Here is a 21,581-nt window from a genome sequence, read left to right on the forward strand (position 1 = left end):
AGTAAAAATCTCCTAAATAAGAACAAGAACCCCCAGGGCTGCTTAAGAAAGGAAGATTCACCACGATGTAAACAGAAAGGCAATAACAACTTTAAAAAGAGATTATTAAATTCTTGATTCTTCAGGGATTTAAAAAACAGTGGAGCCTCTTGTGGTTCTCTGACCTTTGAGCCTTACTCTAGAGTAATTTCCGTGGTTCCCACGTTCCTTTCAAGTTCAACTATAACTCATACCGCTCAGGGTTTCTTCTACGTTCAAAATTGACCGTGAAACAGTAAAAAGAGAAAGACTGGAGCCCAGAAGCAAACGTGGTGAATGCGGCGCCAAGCGCTGGGTCCCTCGCAGTGAGGCTGCTAGCGCCCGAAAAGGGGAGCCGAGTCAGTCCCCGCGCGCACCGGGACAGTCAGTGCTCTTTGTTAAAGAAACAAATACAAGAAAACGCGGCAGCAGGGAATGGTGGTGGTGGAACATATAGTAGGGTTTGTCTGCATAACCATGCCTCGGAAAGGCCATTAATGAGACGCTCGCAACGCAGGACCGGCGAGGGTACCGTGTCATTGGCTTTTGTGCACTTGAAGGCGCGTGAGTGCGCCCTGCGCAGAGGTTCCCCTTTGTGTGAAAGTGTGGAAACCAGAAGCGTGCAGCTTCTGCTGGGTTTTCGTTTTCGAATTCGCAGGCACTTGGGCCAAAAGACTCCTTCGCCAACACAATCCCTCATTCTCGCATCGATACTGGGGCTAGAGTTACTTCTCTGTCGCTGACTGGGAGAGGAGCGACAAAGGCTAGGTGCGGGCGCCGGGCTCCGGGGCAGCGCGAGGGGCCGCCCGCCGCGCTTCGCAGCTGCGCGCTGGGCCCGGCTGCCCGACCGCCAGCAAACGCGGGCACCAACCGCCGCGCGGCCGGGCCGTTGGGCGGGTGGTAATTTCTGGGAACGGGGCGGGGTCCGCGGGTGTACAAGGCCGGGCGTTTGCGAGCGGGGAGGAGCGGCGGCGCCGAGGGGCGCGAGGCTGCCGGGGCGGTGCGCCACGTGCGTCAGCGGCCGGGGCGGGGCCGGCGTCGCGCTCCTGCCCGCCCGCGCCCCCACCTTTCACTTAGCAGAGGCTGGGAGCGGGGACCCCGAGAACACGGGCTGGAGTTTTTGCAACCCTTGGCCCGCCCTGTCAGACTGCCCCAGTGCGGAGTCCCCTGAGGAGAAAGGCGGGAGTCCCGAGTTGGGGATGGGGGTGACAGGCGGGCCCGCGGAGGGCTCGGAGAGTGGCGAGGGAGTGTGCGTGCCGTCCGGGCCGGCGGGGAGAAGCGGGCGGGCGCTGCAGGTGCACGCGCGGCCCCGCCGTCCCCACGCGCCTGCCCCGCGCGGCAGAGCCCCCGCAGCAGTCCGGGGTCGGAGCGGGGAGCCGAGAGCGGTATGGGGATACCTCCAGGGGCAGGACTAGTGGCGAGCGTCTTTACCTGAGAAGCCGGGTTTGGGAGAAGTTGGGCGACGAGGGGAGGGCGGGATTCGAGAGCGCGAGGGGCAGGCTCGGTTGGCAGGCGGGAGCCGGGAGCCGGGAGCCGGGGCGGTGGGGCCCCGCGGGGTATAAATAGCCGGCCCGCGTTTGACAGGCGCTGCGGTGACTGGCGGTGCCGCCCCCCCGCCGCTTAGGGAGGGAGGAGCGCCCGGAGCGGGCGGGGTGGGGGAGGCGGACTCGAGTGTCCTGGTGGCGGCGGCAGGAGGCCGAAGGGGAGGAGCCGAGCGGGGGTGGAGGGAGGGGGCCGGGAGCGGGGCGGGGGCCACCAGTGCTCCCCGCGCCGGGCTCTGTGTCGCCGCCGTCGCCGCGGCGGTTGGGGGTCGGTGGGGCGGCGCGGGCGGGGGGCGCTGCGCGGGGCGGCGCGCCTCTGTTTTGTCTCCTCCTCTCCCTGTGGAGCGGCTCGGGCTGCCGGGGAGGCCCCGGCTCCCTCCGGACGCCCGGCCAAAGGCAGCGGCAGCAGCGGCTAGTCCGCGGCCCTGCTGGGAGGGAAAGGGACGCCGCGGTCTTCCCGGCGACGTGGAGAGCAGGTAAGAGCGCGGGCCGCTGAGGCTGGTGAGAGGGAGCGCGAAGGGCGCGGCGATAAAGCCTTGCCGTCCTGAGTGCCGCCGCCTCCCTCCGCGCCCCCGCCCCGCGCCTGTGTTGTTTGCTCCCGGCTTTGCGGAGGGGTTTTCCGGAGGCTGTGGCGGTGACACCGGCCGGGGACTGGGGGAAGGGGGCCGAGCGCCCCGGGCAACGGTCGGGAGCGGGACTTGGAGAAAGAAGAAGGCGCGCTGCGCGCCTGCCCGCGGGGAGCGCGGGGCGCGGGGCTGGGACGGGGTTACGGACCCCGGTGGGGGGGGATGGGCCCGCGCAGCTGGTCGCGCTGTGTTTACATCTCGGCGCGAGTCACCTCTGCCGAGGAGCGGACTGCACTGACCCGCCTCGGCTCCCGGGGAGGCCAGGGCGGGGGTCCGGCTCCGGAGGAAGCGCGTCCTGGGAGGGTCTGTGTCGGCGGGAGGCTGCGGCCGGCGCCGGGGCTGGGCGGCGAGCTCGGGGCGGGACCTGGAGGCTCCGGCCGCTCGAGGCGGCGGGAGGGCTGGACAGCAGTTTCCTTCCCCGTCGGGCCTTATCGCCGCCCCGTACCTTTTCTCGCCTCCGCCGCCGGCTGGCACGACAGGTTGTACTCGACCGTTCTTTTATTCTCGCTCTCCACGCCGGCCCCCTGCTGCCAGCTCCCCCTATTCCCGAGGGTAGGGAGGCTTGCCTGTGCTCGGAATCTGTTTTAAACAAAACAAAAACGGGCTCAGTGACACGCACGTCCAGTGACCGCCTTCTGGGTCCTTTGCTGGCGGAGCTGGCCCTCGGGGACCGCGCTCTGGAGTGTCGTGGGGGCGCGCGAGGGGGACGGCCGGGTTCTGCCGGCTGCGGACCCGCTGGCCCCGCCGCGCTGCGCGCCGGGCGCCGGCCCCCCTCGCTCCGCTCGGGCGTTTTTATCCGTCAGTAAAGGACAGAAAATATTCCATAGCGCCAGGAGGGATCCAGATCGCACAGTTTCTAGTGTTCTTGGTGTGCCAGCGTCCTGGGCTGTCTTTGTAGGAGCCAGATGCCCTGCAGAATAGCCTTTAAGTTCTTAGTACTTCATTAAATGAGTACTAAGATGGGGACACCTCATTGTAAAACCGAACCCCCTCTTTCTTGTGTTTTGAACATTTACTTGACCTGTGTGGTTTAAATTTTAATCCGGTGATGAGAGAACCGTATCTGCGTTTGGTATCAGATTTGCTTTGCTTTTTATCCGAGTCTCTGTCGAGAGGCGAATTATGTACTTTATCTAGTGCCAGGATCACAGAAGGTCTGGTTTACTGAGGTAGCTATGGATAGCTGTGTTTTAGAGTTTCTTCAAAAGGTAGAATTTCTAACTTTAATGAGTGGAAAATAATTATGTTTAAGGGAATTTAAGAATAATTAAAGTTTACATTAAGACAATACAGTTACAGAGTACATTCATATGAATATAATTGAGACATCTAGTAGTTAAACACATGAAGTAAAAATTGAAATACCTTGGGCCTGTGAAATTCGGATATTTAATATTATCCTGTTTTTAAACTTAGCTGAATACTTGGATTAATCATTGTACCTCATTTAGGGTATAAACACTCACTTAGAAAATAATTAGCTTGAGTGTAGTTGGAAAGAGTTTCAAACTGGGATTTTTCTGTCCTAAGTATCCTCAGTTGTGGTAGGGTGTGGTAGGCCCTGCCAGTGTTGATGGTTTTACCTGCTCACAGTTCAATACCTTTTTTGGGGCGAGAGGTAACAGCTTTGTTGAGATATAATTCACATACCATTCGGTTTGATTTAAAGTATACGGTTAAGTGGTTTTTAGTATATTCACAGAGTTGTGCAACCATTAACTTCAACAGTTTTAGAACATGTTTATCACTCTCAGAAAGAATGCTACTTTCATTAGCAGTCACCATTTCTCCCTAACACTCTCAGTCTTAGGGAACCACTCATCTACTTTCTATCTATAGATTTGCCTGTACTGGAAATTTCATAAAAATGAAACTGTACAATATGTTGTCTTTTGTGACTGGCTTCTTTCATAGTGTTTTCAAAATTTATGCATATTGTAGCATGTGTCAGTACTTCTTTTTATTGCTGAATAATGTTCATTGTATAAATGTACTTTATTGTGTTTACCCATTCTTCATTTGATTAACATTTGAGTTGGTTTTTTAAATTTTTTTTACTTTTTCATGATGAGTAATGCTGTGGATGTTTGTGTACAGTTTTTTTTTTTTTCTGGTGAACATGTTTTCATTTATCTTGGGGGTGTACACTTTAAAGAAATTAGGTTTTCAACTTAATTAAAAGCAAAAATTCATTCATTTTGAGAGTATGATTAAATATTTTTAGTAAATACATAGAATTCAGAAACTATCACAAGTCTATTTTAGAACATTTTACTTCTAAAAGTTCTCTCTGGCCTGTTGCAGTTATTTCTCATTCCCTTCATCCTTCATCCCTAGGCAAGCACCAATTGTTCTGTCTCCATAGATTTATTTGCTTTTTCTGGGTATTTCATATGATGGAATTATGCAATATATAGTCTTTTACATCTGATTTTTTTTTCGATTTGCATGTTTTTTGATTCATTGTAGTATGTATTGGTATTAGGGTTTTATTTCTTTTTATTGCCAAATAGTAATTTTTTTTTTGTATGGATATACCTCTTTTTGGTATTTGTTAAATCAGTTGATAGATATTTGGATTGTTTTCAGTTTTTGAACATTTTAAATAATGCTTCCTTTAAGTCTTAATGTGGATATATGCTTTTGTTTTTCTTGGGTATATACCTGGGAGTAGAACTACTTTGAAATGTTTAACTTTTTTTTTTTTTTTTTTTGGTACCAGGGATTGAACCCAGAGGTGCTTAACCATTTAACTACATCCCCAGCCCTTTTTATTTTTCTATTTTTTTGGTGGTGCTGGGGATTGAACCCAGGGCTTGTACATGCTAGGTAAGCACTCTACCAACTGAGCTAGATCCCCAGTCTCTTTATTTTTCTATTTTGAGACAGGGTCTTGCTGCTTAGGCCCTTGCTATGTTGCTGAGGCTGGCTCTGAACTTGGAATTCTCCTGCCTCAGCTTCAGCCTTCCCAGCCACTGGGATTACAGGCAAATGCACCTGCCAGGCATATGTTTAAATTTTTTTTTTTTTTTTTTTTGGTGGTGCTGGGAATCTAACCCACAACCTTGTGCATGCAAGGCAAACACTCTACCAACTAAGCTATATCCCCAGCCCTATATTTAACTTTAGAAGAAATTGCCATACTGTGTCTCAAAGTGACTGTACCACTTTACATTTTTAACAGTAATATATGAGAATTCCAGGTTTCTTCATATCCTTGACAACACTTATTAATAGCTATTTGAGTGGATATGAAGCAGTTAACTCATTGTTTTAATTTCAAACTTCCTTATAACTCACAGTGTTGAGCACCTTTTTATATGATTATTACCCATTTATATATCTTTTGGTGACATAGCTGTTCAAATCTTTTGTCCATTTTTAAGTTGGGTTGAATGACTTCTTACTGACTTGTAAGAGTTTATAGTATATTCTGGATATAAGTCCTTTACTAGATATGTTGTTTGCAAATATTTCTTCCTAGTCTGTGACTGGTCTTCTCCCCCTGCCCTTTTTTTAATATTTAATTTTTTGGGTGTAGATGGACACAACACAATACCTTTATTTTTATGTGGTGCTGAGGATCTAACCCGGGTCCAGCACATGTTAGGCCAGCGCTCTACCGGTGAGCCATAGTCCTAGCCCCTCCCCCTGCCCTCTTTTAAAAAATATTTTTAGTTGTAGATGGACACAATAACTTTCTTTCTTTCTTTCTTTAAATAGTTAATTTTTATGTGGTGTTGAGGATTGAACCCAGGGCCTCACACATGCTAGGCAAGCTCTCTACTGCTGAACTACAACCCCAGCCCCTCTCTTTTCTTCTTAAATTGAATATTAGGGACTTTTGAAGCACACACGTTTTAATTTGGATGAAATCTAGTTTTGTTTTTTTTTTTTAAATATTTATTTATTTTTTTAGTTATCAGCAGACACAACATCTTTGTTGGTATGTGGTGCTGAGGATCGAACCCGGGCCGCACGCATGCCAGACGAGTGTACCGCTCGAGCCACATCCTCAGACCTGAAATCTAGTTTTTTAATTTTTTCTTTTATGATATGATTTTGTTGTTTTGTGTAAGAGCTTTGCCTAATCCATGTCTTGAGGATTTTCTCCATTGTTTCTTTCATAAGTTTTATAGTTTTAGCTCTTACATTTTAATTTTATAACCTATTTTTTAAAAAATACTGTTTAGTTGTCAATGGATCTTTATTTATTTATATGTGGTGCTGAGAATTGAACCAGTGCCTTACACATGTTAGGCAAGCACTGTGCCACTGAGCCACAACCACAGCCAATTTTATGATCTATTTTGAGCTAATTTTTGTGTATGATGTGAAACAAGGGTCTAAATTCTTCTTTATTCTATGGATTATTCCAGTACTATTTATTGAAAAAGTGATCAGTTTCCCATTGATTTTAAATGTATAAATTTATTCATATGCCCTTACTTCTGTTCCATTATATATATATGTCTGTCCTTATATCTTTATCCACCTGTTTTAATTCATTGTGCTTTCTGGTGAGTTATGAAACCGTAGTATAAGCCTTCCAATTTTGTTTTTAAAAAATGTTTTGACTGTTCTGGGTCCTGTGTAAAGTTTTTAGGATCAGCCTGTTAATTACTGTAAAAAAGTCTGCTGGAATTTTTATTAGAGATTTGCATTGAATCTATAAATGAATTTGAGGAGAGTTATTGTCTTATCATATGAATCTTCTAATATATGAACATGAAATTTTTTTTACCATTTATTGATCATCTTCAACATTCATCTATAATAATGATGTTTGCATTTTTCAGTGAACGAATATTCCTTTTTTTTTTTGGTGGTGCTAGGGATTGAACCCAGGGCTCTGGGCATGTGAGGCAAGCACTACCAACTGAGATATATCCCCAGTCCTCCCATTTCTTTTGTAAAAAAAAAAAAAATATAGTAAAAACACTAAATGTCAGATCTACCCCCACCCTTACCTTTTTTTTTTTTTTTTTTTTTTTGATACCAGAGATTAACTCAGAGGTGTTTAATCACTGAGCCACATCCCTAGCTCTTTTTATTTTTTATTTTTAGGCAGGGTCTGGCTTAGTTGCTGAGGCTGGCCTTGAACTTGTTATCCTCCTCCCTCAGCCTCTGAGCCATTGGGATTACAGGTATGTGCTACCATTGTTGGCTACCCTTAACTTTAAAAAAAAAATACATTTTTTAGTTGTAGATGGACACAGTACCTTTATTTTATTTATTTTATATGGTGCTGAGAATCGAACCCAGTGCCTCATGTATGCTAGGCAAGCACTCCACCACTGAGCCACGACCTCAGCCCCTACCCTTAACTTTTTAAGTATAGAATACAGTACTATTTGTTATAGGCAAAATATTGTTTTGCAGATCAGTAGAACTTAATTCATCTTGCATAACTGAAACTTCATGGCTATTGACCCTTACTCCTTCCTACCCCAGCTCCTGGCTTCTTTGAGTTTAACTATTTTATTTCATTATTATTTTTTTAGTTGTAGACGGACATAATTCCTTCCTTCCTTCCTCCCTCCCTTCTTTCCTTACTTCCATCAATGGGGGTGCTGAAGATCGAACCCAGGGCCTCACACCTACAAGGCAAGTGCTTTACCACTGAGCTACAGCCCCAGCTAGAGTTTAACTATTTTAGATGCCTCATAAGTGGATGTATTGTCCTGTGTCTGGCTCATTTCCCTTAGTCAAATGTTCTTGAAGTTTGTCCATATTGCATATTGCACAATTTCCTTCCTTTTAAAGGCTCAGTAATATTTCATTGTAGTATATACCATATTAATGCTACTTTTGATCAGTCCATGCCTGAGTGTTTTATTCTTTTTGATGCTATTGTTAATGGCATTATCTTTTTAAAAATTTGTGTCAGATTTTTGTTGCTAGTATAATAGAAACAGTTGATTTTTGCAGATGGATCTTGTATCCTTAAATGTCACTGAAATCATTTATTAGTTTTTTTGTGTGTGTGTGTGTGTGTGTTTGTGAATTCCTTAGTATTTTCTGCATACAGTTTCATGTCATCTCTGCATTCTCTTTCCCTTCTTTTTCTCCCTTCCTCTGCCATTTCCTTTCCTTTCTCCCTTCTTTCCTTTCATGACTAAAGCCACCAATACAAGGTTGATTAAAAGTGGGGAGAGTAGGCATCTGTATACTTTTATGAGGAAAGAATTCAGTCTTTTATTATTAAGATTATAATGCTGGCTATTATTTTTATAGATGCCATCATAATTGGCAGAGAAAGTTTCTTTTTATTTCTAATTTTTTCATTGTATTTGTCATGAAATAGGTATTGAATTTTGTCAGTGCATTTTATATTATCATTACCAGCTGTGAATTTTCCCAGGACTTTCCTGAATTTAGCTCTGAAAGTCTTGAATCTTGGAAAACCTCTCAGCCCTAGACAAACCAGTAAGGTTGGTCACCCTAGTTTTTAAAATGATCATTGGTTTTGTCCTTTATTCCATTAATATTGTATTATGTTATTTGATTTTCAGGTCTAAATTAGCCTTATATTCCTCAGACAAATGGAACTTGGTCATTGTATGTAATTATACTTTGCTGAAATTGATTTGCTGATTTTAGTTGGGACATTATTGCATCTGTATTTGTAAGGAATATTGGTTGGTATATTTCTTTTAAAAAGAGAAAAGATTATTTTTTTGTAGTGCTGGAATGGAACCCAGGGCTCAGTGCCCAGTGCATGCTGGGCAAACCTCTGCCACTGAGTTACCAGCCTTGTGTATTTCTTTTCTTGTGAAAATCTTTGGATTTGGCATTAGAGCAATACTGGTTCATGGAATGAATTGAGCATTCCTGCTTCTTATTTTCTGTAAGAGTTTGTGAAGTATTGGTGTTACTACCTTGTTGAATATATTTGATAGAACTTAACAACTTACCAGTGAAAGCATCTGTGCCTGGGTTTTTCTAGTTAGGAAATTAAAAATTGCTGATTGAATTTCTTTAGTTGTAGATCTATTCAGATTCTGTGCTAATTTTTGAGTTAGTTTTACTAATTGTCTTTCTAAGGATTTGTCCATTCATGTAAGCTATTTAGTTGTTTGACATATAGTTCATGATATTACTGTATGTTTAAAATTTATTGTAGATATTGATGGATCTTTATTTTATTCATTTATTGATATGCAGTGCTGAGAATCGAATCCAGTGCCTCACACATGTAGGCAAGTGCTCTACCACTGAGCCCCAGCCCCAGCCTCCTGTATGTACTTGTAGTGATGTCTCTTTTTGACTCCTTACATTCTAGCATGTATCCTTTTTCACTTGATCTTTCTAGCTTTGTCAATTTTATTGCTCTTCTTAAAGAAACAAGTTTAGTTAAAGTCTTGTTTTTTTTTAAATATGGTTTTTCTGTTTTCAGTTTCATCAATTTCCATTTTAGTCTTTCTTCCTTCGGCTTACTTTGCGTTTACTTTGCCTTTCTTTTTTTGGTTTCTTAAAATAGAAGTTTAGTTATTGATTTGAGATCTTTCATCCTTTCCTTTCCAATTTAGGAATTTAAAGCTATAAATTTTCCTCCAGACACTGGGTTGGTTTTATAACAAATTCTGATATGCTTTTAACAGTTTCATCCAGTTCAAAATATTTTCTAGTTCCTTTGTGATTTCATCTTTGACTGTGAATTATTTAAAAATGTGAGTTATTTAAAAATTTCCAAACATTTGGGGATTCCCCATATTTTATTCTGTTGTTGATTTCTAGCTTAATTTTCTTATTTTATAGTCAAACTATGGAACCAGCATAGGTGTCCATCAACAGATGAATGAATAAAGAAAAATGTATATATACACAATGGAGTTTTACTCAGCCATAAAGAAAAATGAAATTATGGCATTTGCAGGACCATGATGATAAGCAAAATAAGTCAAACTCAGAAGACCAAGGATCCTGTATTTTCTCTCAGGTATAGAAGCTAGAGAGGAAAAAGGAAAAAAGTGAGGGCAGATCTCATGGTAATCAAAAGGAGGTCTGTAGAGCAATAGGAGGTGGGGAGGGAGGTGGGAAGTGCTGGAGAGTGCTGGCCAAATCAAATTGTTATGTTGTGTCCGTCTATGAATATGAAATAACAAATCCCATCATTATATACAATAATAATGCACCAATAAAAATTTTAAGCTGAGCGTGGTGGCACATGCCTGCGATCACAGCTTGGGAATGAGGATGAGAGTTCAAAGCCAGCCTCAGCAGAAGTGAAGCACTAAGCAACTCAGTGAGACCCTGTCTCTAAGTAAAATACAAAACAGGGCTGGGGATGTGGCACAGTGGTTGAGTACCCCTGAGTTCAATCCCTGGCACCCCCTTTCCCCCCAAAAATCAGGGAAAACCACTTTCTTCTTTGAAATTTAACTATCTAAAAATAAAATGTCAATATCTATGGAACTTTAAATTTGTAATACACTTGTAGCAATGTCAAGGATTCTTATAACAATTTTAACTAAAACAGATTCTTCTAAAATCAAGGGTAGCTTCCTCATACTGAGAATTAAAACTCCAAATTGTTTTAACTTCTAAACTTCCTGATAACTTCTTTTTCTGCACTCCTCATACTGATTGTAAAGGCTGCCTATGGACACATTCCTGTAACAGAGCCTAGCTAAAATCTACATATGTATATTTCCTGCCTTTTGTCCCATTTGGCCTCCTCCTGTAAAACCTTTCCTGGCCCTTCAGTTCTTCTGAAGATGGAAATTTGAAACAAAAATTTCTTCTCTCTTCCTTCCTCTCTTTACTTCCTTGAGTAAAACCTATTTTGCTGCCAGTTTGACTCTGAATCTTTGTGGAAGCAGGATGGGTGGTAGAACATAGTTTATTCCCCCCCTTGATGTAGTAGTTTCACATAGTAACATAACCAGTTAATGTGAGTATCATAAAATTATATTTCTATCTGTTTATGATTATGGGTCAAAATGAACAGATAATATCATGTGGTTGTATGATGGCTGATTTTTCCAAATATGTTGGTAATAAATACTGTTTTCTTTTTACACTATTAAAAACAATGACATCACCAGTCGTGGTGGTATACACCTATAATCCCAGTAACCAGAGACTAAGGCAGGAGGATCACAGTTGGAGGCCAGCCTCAGTTTAGCAAGATCTTGTTTCAAAATGAAAAAGGGCTGAGGATGTAGAGTGCTTGTGTTTCAAAATGAAAAAGGGTTTGGGGATGTAGAGTGCTTGTCTGTATGTGTGGGACCCTGGGTTAGATCCCCAGCACTGCAGACAAACAAATAATAACAACAAAAAATCCCAAACACCCCCAAACAAAAAATCCAGTGAAGTTATTTTTTGTGTGATATAACTAATAGTAATATAAAATACCTTCACATTTGACTGTGGAATACAGTCTTTCAGAGCTTTATGTGAGGATTAGGATGTAGCTTATCGATAAAATGCTTGCCTTATGGGCTCAGAGCCCTGGGTTTGATCCCCAACAGCAAAAAAGAAAAGTAAAAAACAAAGTACAAAAAAGCTTTAATGTAAATGAATTTTTTGAAGATAAATACAAATTACCTTTCCAGAGTATCACTATTGGTTATTTTTAAAAATATTTTTTTTAGTTGTAGTTGGACATAATATCTTTATTTTATTTATTTATTTTTATATGGTGCTGAGTATTGAACCCAGTACCTTGCACGCGCCAGGCATGTACTCCACTGCTAAGCCCCAGCCCCAGCCCCACAATTGGTTATTTTTAAAAACGTTTTTAAAAAAAATTTTCAATGTATCTTTATCTAATTATTTTTATATGGTGCTGAAAATCAAACCCAGTACCTCACCCATGTTAGGGAAGTGCTCTATTACTGAGCCACTACACCAGCCTCCAATTTTTTATTGATGAACAGTAACCTCCAGTGTTTCTCATTATGTCATATATATGTATCATGTTCAGTTTGCCCTAGTATATGGAAGCCAGATATTTTTGAAATAAGCTATATATGTCAAATCAACCTAGATATACCATAATTTGAAGGGCATTTAAAAATTACTCCAATTCTGTGTTAATATCTTACCATGGCTGTAACTTTCTGCAGTCTTCCTTATCACTGTCAACAACTGATCTTTAGGTCTTGAAGTCTTTATCATACTGAATAGCAATACCGTGGGGACTCTATACTATAATAGTTGTGGTAGCTATGAAGTGGTTTCTATTATTTTCCTCTTTCTTCAAGTGAGTCTGACATCTAGAGAAGTTTAATGACTTGCTGTTCAGAGGAGTTAACATCGTAGGCTGAGGTGGCCATCCTTAGAAAAACGTTGGCTCTTGGCCGGCCTACGGGAACTTGCTCTCACAGTGCTCCCCAAGCCTGTATAAACAATATGTTATGATGGACACCAGCTTTCCTTCTGGGGGTCTGGAATTTTGCTATGTGCTAGGCAGAGGGTACCTGTGTGACCAGTCCACCACAAAACCTTAGATGCTGAGTCCCCAGTGGATTTCCCTGGGCATAAACATGGCAAACATGTTGCTGCATTTTTGTTGCTAAGGGAGTAAGCTCTGTGTGACCTGTTATGGTAAGGAGAGATTCCTCCAGATTTCACTTTTTCTTTTTGTTTATGACCTGCTGATTATTTTCCTTATAGCTGTGAGTACAACTATATGCTGAATTCTTTTAGTTCTAGAAAATCTCCACATATAGAGGAGACCCTGACATAACTAGATGAAGGGAGATTCTGCCCTACTGAATCTGGAGATTGGAGTGTCAGCTTCTGTGGAAGAAGAGTCCCAGGTGCATTTCTTCACTCATTCATTCACTCATACATTTTACAAACATCATCCATTCTATATATGTAAGTGGCTGTGTTCTGGGCTGTTTGGAGGAAGCCTGAGCCTCAGCTTAATTAGGTAAAGGGAGATACTGGTGTAAGTAGTTGAGGCTTCAAACTGGGAAACTAGGTGCAGGTTTCCCCCTAGTTTCTACTGCTGGGATCCTTTTTACTTAACATTACAAAAACGTTTGGTTTGGTTTCTGGTAGTTCTTTTATTTGAAAGGTGGATGAATTTGAATTAGGATACCAGGCTTATTTGAGAATCTTTGTTTCTTGTTAGTACAGGATTTCAGGCCAACATTCTTTCTAAAAACCATACAAACTCTTTAAGAGGACAACAAGAAAGACAATTGCTAATGATACTAATCCCCCCACACCAGGCCTATACAATTTGTGGAACAGAATTTGTGAGCTAGGTAATTCACTAATAAGCAGGATACCTTTTTATTTTTTGGACAGGGAAGAAGAATTCATACCTACTTCTGTTATAAGTCAGTAAGGAGAGATCTCCCAGGGTGGGAAGGAAAAAGTTTGGTATGATTCTTTTACAGTTATAATCAAAAACCAAAACAACCCCTCCCTCACAGTTGTAAGCACTCGCCTAACATTCATGAGGCCTCGTGTTCAAGCCTATGTACTGGAAAAGAAAAAAAACACCAAAACCAAAAAAAAAAAAAACCACCAACATCTTGCATAATCATGAGGCAGAAAAAGCAGTGTGGGTTGAAATTTTCTCACTTGCCTGCTGGTTGACCTTGAGCAAGTTACTTAAACCTCCTGTGTCTCATATTCATGTAAATATGAATATCCTTTTTTTTTTGTAGGATTATGTAGATTAAATGGATATGAGTTTAGAATAATGCTTAGCACAGAGTAGGTGCTCTGTGAATTTTAGCTATAACTGTCTCTTCATTGTTTGGAAGAAGAAATAACACTCTTTTTTAAAAATCTTTTTTAATATTTGTTTTTCAGTTTTCGGTGGACACAACATCTTTGTTTTATTTTATGTGGTGCTGAGGATCAAACCCAGCGCCCCGTGCATGCCAGGCAAGTGCGTTACCGCTTGAGCCAAGTCTCCAGCCCAGAAATAATACTCTTACTTAAACTATTTATTGACTTCCCTCTAGGATCAATTCACCCTAATGGATTCATAGCCTATCGAACCAGAATATTAACAGGATTTGTATAAAGGACAGTTCTTTGTATTGCTTTTTAAAATCATCAAAGTGAAGAAGTTGGCAAATGTTAAAATTGCCTGCACTGGGGGTTTCAGAATGATGGTTGCTGAACTTCAGTTTATCCCTCTGTAAAAAAGAAAGTTTCTCTAAGTTTGCTTTGTTAGACAAAACCTAACTAGATTTTAGATTTTCTTTCTTTTTTTTTGAATACCAGGGATTGAACCCAAGGACACTTAACCACTGAGCTACATCACCAGCACTTTTTATTTTTTATTTAGAAACAGCCTTGCTAAACTGCTGAAGTTGGCCTTGAACTTGTGATCCTCCTGCCTCAGCCTCCCAAGCTGCCTAAATCACAGTATCCACCACCATGCTCTGCTAAGTCTTCTTATGACTGGGAATCTGCCATACTTCTGATCACTTCTAGTTCCACCCTTGGGTAGAGGAATTGCTTGACTACCTCAAGCTAGTTGAACTAGTTGAAACCAAGTCTTCATAAAGTCTTGTGTGTCTTTTTTTTTTTTGGATGAACAAGAGGCTATCGGTACCTGGCTTGAGACTTTTCAAACATATGAGCAGTGTTCAGGGCATAAATTTTGACTCTGATTGTTACTTTTCCCCAAACCTAAACTTCTGCATCTGTGTCCTTTTGTCTAGTTCTCACTTGATTTGAAAATTTGCTTATTCAGATAATTTAAATAGCTAAATACATTGGTTTCCACTACTTAATATTTCTTACAAAGAGTTCATAGAGTAAGATATTCATAAGTTGAGGGCAATGAATTGGTATTAAGAATTGTGCGGCTTACCTTACCCCTCAAGATAGGTTGGATGTTAAGATGTGCTTAATGGGGTCCATTCGTCTATGTACTTGTTCTGACCCTTAGTGTTGCTGCCTCAGAATCTGAGCATATGTGAAATGACAACAGAGCAATTAAGAGGATGAAAATATTCGAAGGGTGTAGCTAAGCAGCAGTATCATTTTTAGCTCCCCTGGTGACTGTGGGGAGCCAGGTCAGGTCGATTGGGTTTTCTTGTCTCTGTGCTCATCAAGTCTTTAAATAGCTGACATTTGATTATTTGAAAAATGTTTACTCATATATTTTTTGTGGTACTGGGGGTTAGACCCAGGGGTGTTCTACCACTATGTCCTCAGGACACCCCCTCCCCCCGCTTTAAAATTTTGAGACAGGGTTGCTGAGGCTGGCCTTGAACTTGTGATTTCTGCCTCAGCCTCCTGAATAACTAGGGATTGCAAATGTGAACCACTGCACATGGTTTAGAGTATTTTTAGGTGATACTTCCCTGTTAGAGTTTCACCATGGTAAAACAGGTTGAACAAGTCAGTATAGATTAGGTTGTATCTGGGAATGTGGCAAGTCAAGTTCTTAGGTTGAAGATTTCTAGAAAAGCCAAAACATGCCTGGTAAGGAAAGCATCAAGATATCGTAAACAGAATTTAGATCACAAATGAGTATAATTTCTCTTTCGTTGGTTGTACATGAAGTAAAGTTACACAAGTTATGTAATCATATATGCATGTAGGGTAATAATGTCCTACTCATTCTACTATCATTCCTACCCCTATGCTCTTTCCTTCCCTTCACTCCCCTCTTCTAGTCCAAAATACCTCTATTCTCCCTGCCCCCTTATTGTGAGTTAGCCTCTGCCTATCAGAGAAAACATTTGGCCTTTGGTTCTTTGGGATTAGTTTATTTACTTAGCATAATATTCTCCAGTTCCATCCACTTACTGACAAATGCCACAATTTCATGCTTATTTAAGGCTAAGTAATATTCCATTGTGTGAATATGCCACAGTTTCTGTATCCACTCATCTGTTGAAGGGTACCTAGGTTGATTCCATAATTTAGCTGTTGTGAATTGTGCTGCTATAAACATTGATGTGGCTGCATCACTGTGGAATGCTGTTTTTAAGTCCTTTGGGTATAAATCCAAGAGTGATAGACTTGGTCAAATGGTGATTCCATTCCAAGTTTTCTTAGGAATCTCCATACTGCTTTCTAATAGTGGTTGCACCAATTTGCAGTCCTACCAGCAATGTATAAGTAAGTATACCTTTTGCCTTGCATCCTCGCCAACATTTATTATTGTTTGTATTCTTGATGATCACATCAGAAATTATATTTACTTCCTGGCTGTGGTGTGTGTGTGTTTGCTTACATGTGTGTATGCCATGTACACATGGGTGTGTATACTATATTCATGAAAATTATGATTAAGAATACATATCTTAATTGTATGGCCTAGTGTCAGGGCCACGAGTAAATGAAGATTTTAGAATATTGTTGGCCATGATATGGGACTCTCAAAATTTGTAAAAATGTTTATGATTGGCAGTTATATATATCACTTAAGTTTCCCACTTAGCCTCTCTAGTCTGTTTTTTTTTTTTTCCTGCAAAATTAGCTCTAAAGTGTCTTCCAGATTAAAAGAGCTTTCCTGCAATTTTCCTTATCCTGTACATGTATAGCATACAATTTTAAATGTCTCAATTATTATCACTAATCTCTGAAATATGTCCCAGGAGATGAAATCTTATTGGAAAAATTGTTCATCTCAATTCTGAAGTATGGGCCCCAACTTTTCTAAACTATGTAGTCCTTCAACTTTTCTCAAAATGATCACATTGACATTTGTGAAAGGAAATTCTTTTTCTTTAAAAGATTCATTAGTACTTTCTGGCCTTTTCAAATGTGCTAATTTTCTCTTAAAATTGTTAGAATGAACATTTCAGTTTCACATGAGGAGCAATTAAGTTACATTGTTTATCTGTATATCTGTATATCTATATTTATATATGTATATATGTAAATATATTTGTGTGTGTGGTGGGGGGGTTACTGGGAATTAATCCAGGGCCTCCTGTGTGCTAGACAAATGTTCTCCCACTGGTCACATACCTAGCCCTATGTCACTATGTGTGTGTGTGTGTGTGTGTGTGTGTGTGTGTGTATTAAAAAAAATGTATGTTTATATACACACATATACTCTCTACTGCTGAGCTATATCCCCAGCACAAAAAATTGAGACAGTGTCTCACTAAGTTGCTCAGGCTGGCCTTGCTTAGCTTCCCGAGTAGCTAGGATTATAGGCTTTATCATTATCATATATCTCTATGTTGTCCCTATGCCAGTGTCTTATTCTGTATTATGAAAAAGTTAATAAATTTCATTCATTCATGCTCATAATGTCATACCTGGCACTTTAAAGAATGAAAAGAGCTAAATATATCTACTTCTTAAAGAGTTATTTTACAGTCTTGTAATGGATAAAGAAATTGAAGTTTAAAGAGTTTTAAGTTTCTGTCCAAGATCACACAGAGGTAAAGCTCAAATATTTATTGAACTCCTGTTGTGTTCTGGGAATACAGTGGCCAACAGATTTTTAACTCTTACATTATACTAGCTCTTTATAAGTACATTAAAAATAGTCTATGTAATAAGGAGATAATTATATCAATTTAAAAGGGCCATTGTAAGGATGGAATGATAATGCATAAAAATGCTTGAGTGATCTGGGTGCGGTGGTGCACATCTGTAATCCCAGCAACTTGAATGGCTGAGACCAGAAGGATCCCAAGTTGAAGGCCTGACTTAGCAATTGAAACCCTAAGTAGTTTAGCTATTTCAGAAACACAAAAAGAGTTGAGAATGTGGCTCAGTGGTGGGGTTCAATCTCCAGTACTCAAAAAAAAAAGTTTATTGAAGTTTAATTCAGATGTAGTAAAATTCACCTTTACATTTCTGAGTTTGACAAATTTCTATTATTGTGCATAACTACCACCATCAACATAAGAACATTTCCTCTATTCCAGAAAGCTTGCTTATGTGCTTTTGAGATTAGAGTCTTCCCACTGATCTTGTTTTCATAGTTTTAGCTTTTCTTGAATGGCATATAAATGGAGTTAGAATACTGTCTGATCTATTAGGTTGTAAAAATATATTTGCTGCCCAGGTAAGAGAACTTACTTGCTGATACAGCTTTCTCACAAATTAGGAATTGTATTAAGAAGTAATTAAAAAAAAATTAACACAACTTGTTGGAAAATTGTAAAAAAAGAGTTTGTCAAATGATTAGTAAAGAGTACTCAACTTTCACAGTTAAAAAGAACCAATTCAGGTAAGCAGTTTTCACACTTTGGATTGGAAATTAATAAATCAATACAGATTTTTAACCTTTTGGACCCCAGAAGTACAAAATTGGATGAATCATAATCCTTGACTATGATACATTTGAAAAATGAGCCTGAACATTAGTCTGTTTTTGATGATATAATTTACCATGAAAAATGGAACCTTGACAAAAACTCACGTTTACCCATATGAATCTTAATAAAATTTTTTAAAAAATCCTTAATAGAATTTTAGTTATGTTTATTTATTTTAGGAGTTCCTTTGCCCTCCTCTGTTAATTTTTTGGAAGAGGCATACAGATAACTTCCCCCATTCTCTTTCAGTTTGTTTTGATTTCTGTTACTGTAAATTAAAAAAAAAACAAGTTGGTGCAGTCAGACTTATTAATCTTTTTTTTGGTGTGTGTTTTTAATATTTGTTTTAGTTGTTGATGAACCTTTATTTTATTAATTTTTATGTGGTGCTGAGGATCAAACCCAGTGCCTCACACATGCTCCACAAGTGCTCTACCACTGAGCTACAGCCCCAGGCCAGACTTAGTAATTTTTTGCTTTTTGCTTTCCCTAGCTGTGAGTTCATGAAGATACTCTATATTTTCTTCTAATTAAAAAAAAAAAAAAATTCTAGCTGGGTGTGGTAGCAAGCACCTGTAATCCCAATGACTCAGGAGGCTAAGGCAGAAGGATTGAAAGTTCAAGGCCATCTGTGGCAATTTAGGGAGGTAATCAGCATCTTAGTGAGACCATGTCTCAAAAAAGGCTGGAGATGTAGATCAGTGGTAAAGTGTGTCTGTATTCAATCCCTCAGTTATTTTTTATATTAGGTCTTCAGTACATCTGTACTTTATTTTTGTTAGTGGTGAGAAGTAGTGATTTAATTTTTATCTTGTATACATAATGATTTGTATCAATCATTTTTAAAAACCCATCCTTTTTATTGATTTTTTTTGGAGGCGGGAGTGTACTGGGGATTGAACTCAGGGCACTCAACCACTGAGCCACATCTTCAGCTCTATTTTGTATTTTATTTAGAGACAGGGTTTCACTGAGTTGCTAAGCGCCTTGCTTTTTGATGAGGTTGGTTTGAACTCGCTCCTCCTGCCTCAGTGTCCCTAACCACTGGGATTAGAGATGTGTGCCACTGTGCCTGGTTTACCAAGTAGGTTTACTGCATCTACCAAAATGAGGAGCTAGGAATCTATTGCTGATTAACAGATTACCTAAAACATTTGTTTTGGCAATGTGGAGAAATTGGAACCTTTATATGCTACTGGTAGGAAGGTTAAATGTGCAACCGCTGTGGAAAGCATTTGGCATTTCCTAAAAAGATTTAAACATGGGCTAGTGTTATGGCTCAGTGGTAGAGCGCGTGCTTAACATGAGGCACTGGGTTCAATTTTCAGCAACACATAAAAATAAATAAGTATTGGCTAAGGATATAGCTCAGTTGGTGGAGTGCTTGCCTCGAATACACAAGGCCCTGGGTTCAATCCCCAGCATTAATAAATAAATAAGAAATAAAGGTATCGTGTCCATCTACAACGAAAAATATTTAAAAAAAGAATATTGTTTTTTTAAACAAAATTTTTAATATTTATCTTTTAGTTTTTGGTGGATACGACATCTTTATTTTATTTTTATGTGGTGCTGAGGATCGAACCCAGCACCCCACGCATGCCAGATGAGTGCGCTATCGCTTGAGCCACATCCCCAGCCCCAAGAATATTCTTAAAAAAAAAAAAAAAAAAAAAAAGTTAAAAGTGTATTCCAACAATTTCACTCCCAGGTGTATACCTAAGAAAAATGAAAGCATCCACATAAAATATGTTTTATACATCAATTTTTTCATAATAACATTGTTAATAATAGCAACAAGTAGAAGCACTCAAAATGTACATTCACTGATGAATACATAAATTAGGTGTGATATGTAATGCAGTACTTATTCAGAAAAGAAAATAGTGATATTCCTTCATAAGGATGAACCTTGAAAATTTTATACTAAGTAAAAGAAACTAGTCACAAAAACCATCTTTTATAAATATCCATTTTATATGGATACTCCTCAGTATTCATAAGGGGATTGATTTCAGGACTCTCCAGGAATCAGAGGAATTTCAAGTCCCTTATAGAAAATGGCATTGCACATATCATATGCATATGGCTAAAGGTGTAGCTCAGTGACAGTGCTTGCCTCCCAAGGCCCTGGCTTTTATCTCTGGTACTGCAGAAAGCAAAACAAAGTACATGCATATTTTTTTTTCTTTTTCATTTTTATTTATTTTTTCTACATTTTTATTGGTCTATTATATTTGAACATAATGATGGGGTTTGTAGTTTCATATTTCTACTTGCATAAAATTTAACAATGTAATTTGGCATGTATCACTATCTAGCACTTTCCCCTCCCTCTCCACCTCACACCCCTTGGTCCTTTTGCTCTACTGATCTCCTTTTGATTACCATGAGATCTGCCCCCACCTTTCTTTTCAGTTTTGCTCTCCAGCTTCTATATATGAGAGAACACATAGGATCCTTGACTTTCTGAGTTTAACTATTTCACTTAACATGATGTTCTCTGGTTCCAGCCATTTTCTGATAAATGCCATAATTTCATTTTTCTTTATGGCTGAGTTAAACCCCATTGTATATATATATCACATTTTCTTTACCCATTCATCTATTGATAGACATCTAGGCTGGTTCCATAGTTTTGCTATTGTGAATTGTGCTGTTTTGAACATGAGTATGCATGTCTCACTGTAGTATAATGACTAATTGTTCAGAAATAATATCAAGGAGGGGTATAGCTGGGTCATATGGTGGTTCCATGTGCAGTCTTTAGAGGAGCCTCCATTACTGATTTCCATAGTGGTTTACAGTCCCACCAACAGTGTCAACATGTTCCTTTTTCTCCACATCTCCTCCAGTATTATTATTTGCATTCTTTTTTAAAAATTATTTATTTTTTATTTATATATGACAGTGGAATGCATTACAATTCTTATTACACATATAGAGTACAATTTTTTCATATCTCTGGTTGTATACACAGTATATTCACACCAATTCGTGTCTTCATACCTGTACTTTGGATAATATTGATCATCACATTCCACCATCATTAATAACCCTTTGCCCCCTCCCTTCCCCTCCAACCCCTCTGCCCTATCCAAAGTTTGTCCATTCCTCCCATGCTCCCGCTCCCTATCCCACTATTAGTCAGCCTCCTTAAATCAAAGAAAACATTCAGC

At 40.1% G+C, this 21,581-nt stretch overlaps 1 protein-coding gene across 4 annotated transcripts in view; it reads left to right on the plus strand.

Annotated features, from left to right (window-relative positions):
• The first annotated feature begins 1,271 nt into the window (after nucleotides 1-1,271).
• Nucleotides 1,272-21,581, plus strand: part of Elf2 (E74 like ETS transcription factor 2) — a 103,420-nt gene continuing 83,110 nt past the window's right edge. The window contains exon 1 of one of the 4 annotated variants that reach the window (XM_076864111.2): nucleotides 1,272-1,403. The gene's annotated coding sequence lies outside the window, so the exon portion shown is untranslated. Of the gene's footprint in view, nucleotides 1,404-1,885; nucleotides 2,036-10,106; nucleotides 10,128-16,221; nucleotides 16,241-21,581 lie in introns of those variants that run through there. The other 3 variants (XM_076864107.2, XM_076864110.2, XM_076864113.2) reach the window with 3 other exon arrangements.

This window comes from Callospermophilus lateralis, chromosome 8 (assembly GCF_048772815.1).
Source record: "Callospermophilus lateralis isolate mCalLat2 chromosome 8, mCalLat2.hap1, whole genome shotgun sequence".
NCBI lineage: Eukaryota > Metazoa > Chordata > Mammalia > Rodentia > Sciuridae > Callospermophilus > Callospermophilus lateralis.